We start from the raw sequence: 8,057 nt of genomic DNA, 5'->3' as shown, positions 1-8,057 counted from the left end.
AGAGCTCACGTTTTCGTGGGGAGAGACACAGCAACCAAATAAATAAGCAGAGCATCAGCTGGTGATACATGCTGCGGAGAACAGGAAAACCAGCTAAGAGGAAGAGGGGCTCTCGTGGGGAACAGGAGATACTATCTTATGTATGTTGGTCAGGGACTGATAATGCCATTTAAACAGAGACTTGAAGAAAATGAGGGAAGAAGTCATGGGGATATCTGATGGAAAGAGAATTCCAGGCAGGGGAGACGGCGAGTGCAAAGGCTCTCCTACAGAGAAGGGTTGGCATGTTTAAGGAACAGCTAGGATGCAAATGGGGTTGGAGTGGCATGAGGGTAGAAATTGTAGATGTGGTCAGAGAGATGGTGGGGCCCAGGCCATACGGGGTCTTGCAGGCCAGTGTTAAACTTGAGTGAGACCGGGACGCACGGGAGGGTTTTGAGCAGGGAAATGACAGGATCTGACTTTTTAAAGTATCCTTCTGGCTGTTCTGTTGGAACACATCTTGGGGCTATGCCATGGAACATGATGAAAATTTACTTCATTCTTAAAAGATCTTGCGTATTACTCAATTGCCTTCACGTTTCCAGATGTTTTCTATGCTTCTCTCTAGACAGGTTTTCATCATTTATTTTATTTTCAATCATCGGATTCTTTATAATAGTCTGATCTTCTCATTATCCCTTTTCACCCCCCAACTTAAAACTTTCCGATGGCTTTCACTTGCACTCAGGGAAAAGTTCAAATTCCGTCCGCTGGCACGAAAGGTCCCATAAGATTGAGTACTCACCCACCTCTCTCCTCATGTGCTCTGCTCTGTCTTCCTCTTCCTCTGCAGTGGTCCTCTTTCAGTTCCTTCTAGTTCAAGGCCTTCCCCCAGATTCGTTCTTCTTCTTAATATGTTCTCCCTATCTCTGCGTGGTTCATCCTCATGTATCCTGTGCTCCAGAAATTTGTTGGATTAGTTCGTTCACCAGTCAAATGTGGCACTAAAAAAAATGAAGTCACCTCTGAAGCCACTGTTTGGAGTTACTTCTGTTTTGGAAGTAAGCCCAGGATTCACTATTACAGAAATTTGATTCACTATTATTTTATCAAGTTTTATTTATTTAAGTAATCTCAACCCCTCCAATGTGGGGCTTGAACTCACAACCCTGAGATCAAGAGTTGCCTGTCCCCCCCTACCCGACTGAGCCAGCGGGGTGCCCCATTCAGTATTATTTAAGATTATATGAATATACTTGGGAGTAAATATATGGATATTAATAAATTACATGCTCACATTTTGGAATACCTTTCCTAGATGTTATCATTCTAATTCACCTTTCTACATCATTGCAGCACAGTAAATTACATGACACATCTTGTTAAATAAAGACTTGTCATAAATTGTAGTGTGGCTCTTGATTTATTATGGATTTCCCCATTTGGGTATCTTATTAATCTGAGAGGCTCATCTTTCTATGTTACCAGAACTATTTTATTTTGCCTAATTCTTTGTTGATGCCTTTTTAAATTCTGCAGTTGTGCTGTTTAATACGTTACCCTACCCATACATGTGGCTTTAAATTTAAAAATTCTAAGGGGCACCTGGCTGGTAGAACATGTGACTTTTGATCTCAGGGTCATGAGTTGGAGCCCCATGCTGGGTGCAGAGATTACTTAAAATCTTGGGGCACCTGGGTGGCTCAGTCGGTTAGGCATTTGACTCTTAGTTTTGGCTCAGGTCATGATCTCACGGTTCATGGAATTGAGCCCTGAGTTGGGCTCTGTGCTGGCAGTGTGGAGCCTGCTTGGGATTCTCTCTCTCTCCCTCTTTCTCTGTCCTTCCCCCTCCCCTGTGCACCCATACTCTCTCTCTCTTTCTGTCTCAAAAAAGGTATGTGTTAGGGGCACCTGAGTGGCTCAGCTGGTTAAGCATCCGACTTCAGCTCAGGTCATGATCTCATGGTTCATGAGTTCGAGCCCAGTGTTGGGCTCTGTGCTAACAGCTCAGAGCCTGGAGCCTGCTTCAGATTCTGTGCTTCCCTCTCTCTCTGCCCCTACCCCACTTGTGCGTGCTCTCTCTTTCTCTCAAAAATAAATAAACATTAAAAAAAATTTTAAGTATATTTAAGAATATATCTCTATATATTCTTATTTGTTCTTCATAGGATTAAATCATGAGCCAGCTCAGGGAGGCTATTTTATAATACAACTGTAATAAACCAGAAATTTGATGCCCCTTGACTCAGGTTTCCACACTCGACTCTTGGATCAACAGGCAAAATGTAAATGAGTCCCAACCCCATTAGATCATGGAGACCTCTGGTGCAAATAAAAGACGATTCATGCCAGTGTGGATCTTTTCAGAGTCTAGAGGGCTTACAAGTTCAGGTACCATGGGGCATGAACCTGAGAACTAGACAGCCAGGGTATGTTCAAAACGGGAACCAAACAATCTATGGGCATAGTGTTCTTTATGGAAACACAGTTATTTACCCTTTATCATCTACATTATAGAACTTATAATATGTCCCCCAGAGATAGTCTGCTTTAGAGAATTACATACACAAACATGCTATAGTGAGCACACAGACAGAGATAGGAACAAGATGGGAGATGTTTTGCAAGTATAGAAAGCAGAAAACAAAGACCTTTAAAATGTATTTTGAATAGTACTTAATAGACCATGTAATTTAGCGTAAGGCTTGGTGGCTGAGAGTAACCAACAGTTTTAAGTGATGGAAAAATTGCAAAGTGAAAGGCAATTTCAAATAACTTAATGTAAGAAATCCTTTACACAGTCATAAAACAGTGAGCAATTTATTTTTTCAATAGGAAATCAGCTTTTCTTCACTCCCACTAATAATTAGTAAACAACTACTTAAAGAATATTGGGTTGAAGCAAAGTCACCAAATTGGTGTCTTGGCTTAGCCCTTGAGCTAAAATATGTTTATTGCCATTTTACAGACGGGAAAACTAAGGCTCAAAGAAGTTAAGTGCCGTATTTCCTGGGTAATAAGTGGTGGAACCAAAATTGAAACCTGAGTCCCATCAGCTCAAGAATTCTACACTGACTCCCTTCCACGTAGAATTGACTATGACTCATTTTTCTTTGATTTTTGTGGTTAAATTCTGAATGAAACCAGAATAATAGAACATCATTTTTAAGAACCAAAATAATTGAAGGAGCATCCAGGACATTTTCTATGCAAGATCATCTTAGTTTTTAATTCAGAATATTCTCTTATCTTACCAAATTTACTTTAAAGATTATGCTTCAATCCATGGGAAATATCTGGAATTATGTTTATTTATTTAAAAGTCTAGGGGTGCATGGGCGGCTCAGTTGGTTAAGCGTCCGGCTTCTGCTCCGGTCATGATCTCACGGTTCGTGAGTTGGAGCCCCACGTCGGGCTCTGTGCTGACAGCTCAGAGCCTGCAGCCTGATTCGGATTGTGTGTCTCCCTCTCTTTCTGCCCCTCCTCTGCTCTCTCTCTCTCTTTCTCAAAAATAAATAAACATTTTTAAAAAGTCTACATGTATTTTCACTTCATATAGTTTAATGAAGTTCTTTATCCATTAAACAACCGAAAGCAGGGGTCAGCAAACTTTTTCTGTAAAAGGCTAGTTAGTAAGTATTTTAGGCTTTGAGGGCCATATGGTCTCTGTCACAACTACTCAAGTCTGCTATTGCAGCATGAAGGCAGCTCTAGAACATACATAAACAAATTAGTCTGGCTATGTTCCAATAAAATCTTGTTTGTGGACTCTGAAATGTAAATTTTATACATAATTTTTTTATGCCATGAAGTATTCTTCTTTTGGTCTTCTTCAACTACGTGTAAATATAAAAACTACGGTTAGCTCATGGGCTATATAAAAATGCATGGTAGGCTGGATTTGGCTTATGGTTCATGGTTTGCCAACCCTTCATCCAGAACATGCCTCAACACCTGTAGAAACGAAGAAACTCGTTTAAGAATATAGAAGAACTAGGGACTATGCTATATCTTTTTTTTTTTTTTATCTTTACTCAGCTTAATGGACTGTATCTTATCATAAGGAAATAAAAATAATGAAAGCCACTAGAGAGTAATTTAATTATATGTGAGGAAGGGGCATTTTAAGATCATTAGCCAGAGGTACTCTGAAATATTCTTAATAAAAGCAAAGTCAGAATGCTTGCCATTATTACTCCACATGCCTTATCTAAAATGGCAAAAACACAATGCACTCCTTCCATTAGTAATGTTTCCTTCCCTGTGCCAAAAAATGGTATACTCTTATTAAATGTTGCACTAAGTATTACACTAAAGAACAAGGGGGCAGGAAGAGAAATAGGCTAAACATTTTAATTATAGTATTTGTTCTCCCAATCTGGAATTAGTAAACTTAAAGGACACATCTGGGGGCACCTGGGTGGCTTCATTGGTTAAGCATCCAACTCTTGATTTCGGCTCAGGTCATGATCTCAAGAACTGTGAGGTCCAGGATCGTTGGCTCCTTGCTGTTTGTGAGATCCAGCTCCCACTGTCAGTGCAGACTCTGCTTGAGATTCTCTCTCTCCCTCTCTCTCTCTCTCCGCCCCTCTGCTGCTTGTGCATGTGCTCTCTTTTCTCTCTCTCAAAATAAATAAATAAACGTTAAGAAAATAAAGGAGGGGTGCCTGGGTGGCACAGTTGGTTAAGCGTCCGACTTCAGCCAGGTCACGATCTCGCGGTCCGTGGGTTCGAGCCCCACGTCAGGCTCTGGGCTGATGGCTCAGAGCCTGGAGCCTGTTTCCGATTCTGTGTCTCCCTCTCTCTCTGCCCCTCCCCCGTTCATGCTCTGTCTCTCTCTGTCCCAAAAATAAATAAACGTTGAAAAAAAAAAAAAAGAAAAGAAAGGAAACATCTGCTTTAATCTTCTCCATTAATGGATAATTTATGTATAATCTCTATATAATTAACATATTGTTACTTTGAAGATTTGCTTATTGGGCTCTTCTCTTACGTCATTCAATATTTATTGAGGGTTTACTATGTACCAGACACTATTCTAAGCTCCTAGTATATTGTAGTGTACACAAATTCTCTTATATCTTCTTTCAGAGGAATGTACAATATAAGGTTCTCCACATTGACAAAAGTTAGCTATAGTCCACTAGCATCATGCTTTTTATATGACAATCCACAAAATGAAAAAAAAAAACTGGTAAGTCACCTTATTAGTTCATTCTTTATTATAACATGCTTTGAAACATAAGGAATCAGTTTCTTTGCTCATCGATAAGGAGCAACTCCTCATTGTTAGTTTTATCACGAGATTGTAATAATTTAATCACATCTTCAGGCTCCACTTCTCATTCTAGTTCTTTTGCTTTTTCCACCGCATCTGCGGTCACTTCCTCCCCTGAAGTCTTAAATCCCTCAAAGTCATCCATGAGGGTTGGAGTCAACTTCTTCCAAACTGCTGTTCATGATGGTACTTTGACTCCTCCCGTGAATCGCAAATGTTCTTTAAGGCACCTAGAATGGTGAATCCTTTCCAGAAGGTTTTGAAATTCACTTTGCCCAGATCCATCAGAGGACTATCTATGGCAGCTATAGCCTTACAAAAGATATTTTGAATAGCAAGACTTGAAAAGCCAAAACGACTCCTTGATCCATGGGCTGCAGAATGATTGTTGTGTTAGCAAGCATGAAAACAACATTAATCTTGTACATCTCCCTCAGAGCTCCCGGCTGACCAGGTACACTGTCAGTGAGCAGTCATATTTTGAAAGGAATCTTTTTTTCTGAGCAGTTAGCCTCAACGGTGGGCTTAAAATATTCAGTAAACCGTGCTATAAGCGGATGTTCTGTCATCTAGACTTTGTTGTTCCATTTATAGAGCACAGAGTGGATGCAGCATACTTCTTAAGGGCCCTCGGATTTTCAGAATGGTAAGTGAGCACTGGCTTCCGCTTCCAATCACCGGCTGTATTAGCCCCTAATGAGAGAGTCAGCCTGCCCTTTGAAGCTTTGAAGCCAAGCATTGACTTCTCCTCTCTAGCCATGAAAGTCCTAGATGGCATCTTCTTCCAATAGAAGGCTGTTCGGTCCACATTGAAAATCTATTGTTTGGTGCAGCCACCTTCATTCCTTACCTGAGCTAGATCCCCTGGATAACTTGCTGGAGCTTCTTCCTCAGCACCTGCTGCCTCACCTTACCCTTTTCTCTATGGCTTCTTTCTGTAAATCTCATGAACAAAACTGTGCTAGCTTCAGATTTGCTCCTGCGGCTTCCTCACCTCTCTCAGCCTTCATAGACTTGAGGAGAGTTAGAGCCTTGCTCTGGTTTAGGGGAAGGTTGTGGCTACTTTGATCTTCTATCCAGACCACTAATATTTGCTCCGTATTAGCAATGAGGCTATTTCACTTTCTTCTCATTCACGTGTTCACTGGAGTAGTAGTTATTTTCCTTCAAGAACTTTTCCTCTGCATTCACAACTTGACTAACTGTTGGCACAAGAGGTCTGACTTTTGGCCTGTCTCAGCTTTCAACAAGCCTTCCTAAGCTGAATCATTTCTAGCTTTTGGTTTAAAGTGAGAGACGTGCAACTCTTCCTTTCACTTGCACACTTAGAGGCCATCGTTGGGTTATTCATTGGCCCAATTTCAATGCTGTCGTGTCTCAGGAACTAGGGAAGCCCCAGGAGAGGGCGAGACACCAGGGAGCGGCCAGGTGGCAGAGAAGTCAGAACACACACAACCTCTATGGATTAAGTTCACTGTCTTACACAGGTGCTGTTCATGGTGCCTCCAAACAATTACAATAGCAATAGCAAAGGTGGCTGATCAAAGATCACCGTAATGATTACACTAAGAGTGAAAAAGTTCGAAATGTGACGCAGAGACACAAAGTGAAACCAAATGGTGCCGCTAGACTTGCTCGCTGCAGGGGGCCACGAACCTTCAACTTGGAAACACACACGTCTGTGAAGTACAATAAAGCAGAGGGCAATAAGATGAGGTATCTCTGTAGTAGAAATTTAAAAGACATTTTGCGACAATATGTCTGCTCAACTTTTTACTACACTCAAAGAACTTCACATCAACTTTGTCTTTCCCCCACCTCTTTTATTTCTCCCCCCAATTTCTATGTCAAATAGGCCGAGAAAATCTGAGAATGGCAAAAGACAGGGTCGTGTACAGGAACATAACCAGGTGAAACAGAGGAAGTATCAAGGTTAAAACCTGGGGCTTCTATTTTTAAGAATCCTCCTTTACCCATCACAAATTTAAAGAAACCATTAATTGGAAAGGTAGCTCCAGCTGTAGAGCAAACCCTGTTAGTCACACACAGTATTTGTTTAAAGTGAGCAAAAAGAAGGGAACATTTTTTTTTCCTCTTCACTCTCACAATACAAACATAAAAAACTAGAAATACCAGATGGACCTGGAGGTAATTAATGCACAGTAAGCTGAACGTTTTTACCAGCAATGTCACTTTATTTGTGCAAGAAGCAGCTATAATTAAAATGTAATGATTTAAGTAGGCCACTGGGTTAGACGGTAGACTTCTCCTTGAATAAGTTATCATTTTGTCTTTCCACTTTTTTGGTTCCCATCTCCTGGTCTCGCTGACATGACATTGTTCATAAAACTCATGCCTTTATCAGTGTGTGGTTTTTTTTTAATTAAAAAAATTTTTTTTAATGTTTATTTATTTTTGAGAGAGAGAGAGAGAGAGAGAGAGAGAAGAGACAGAGCATGAGTAGGGGAGGGGCAGAGAGAGAGGGAGACAGAATCTGAAGCAGGCTCCAGGCTCTGAGGTGTCAGCACAGAGTACGATGTGGGGCTCAAACTCAAGGATTGTGAGATCATGACCTGGGCTGAAGTCAGACTCTTAACCAACTGTGCCACCCAGGCGCCCCTATCAGTATGTTTTTTCCACTTCTGATTTATGGTTTGGGTGGCCACTATTTTTATACTTTTCCCAAAACATTTAGTGGCCACTGAAGGGATAAATGCAGAGTGGCCTTTGGGGAGTCGGGGGCCCAGTCAGCATGTCCTAACTTGTCCAACAACACCAAGACTTACTCAAAAGTGAA

This window comes from Prionailurus bengalensis, chromosome B1 (assembly GCF_016509475.1).
Source record: "Prionailurus bengalensis isolate Pbe53 chromosome B1, Fcat_Pben_1.1_paternal_pri, whole genome shotgun sequence".
Classification (NCBI taxonomy): Eukaryota; Metazoa; Chordata; class Mammalia; order Carnivora; family Felidae; genus Prionailurus; species Prionailurus bengalensis.
The sequence above is the reverse complement of the archived record's forward strand: the minus strand, read 5'-3'. Positions refer to the sequence as shown.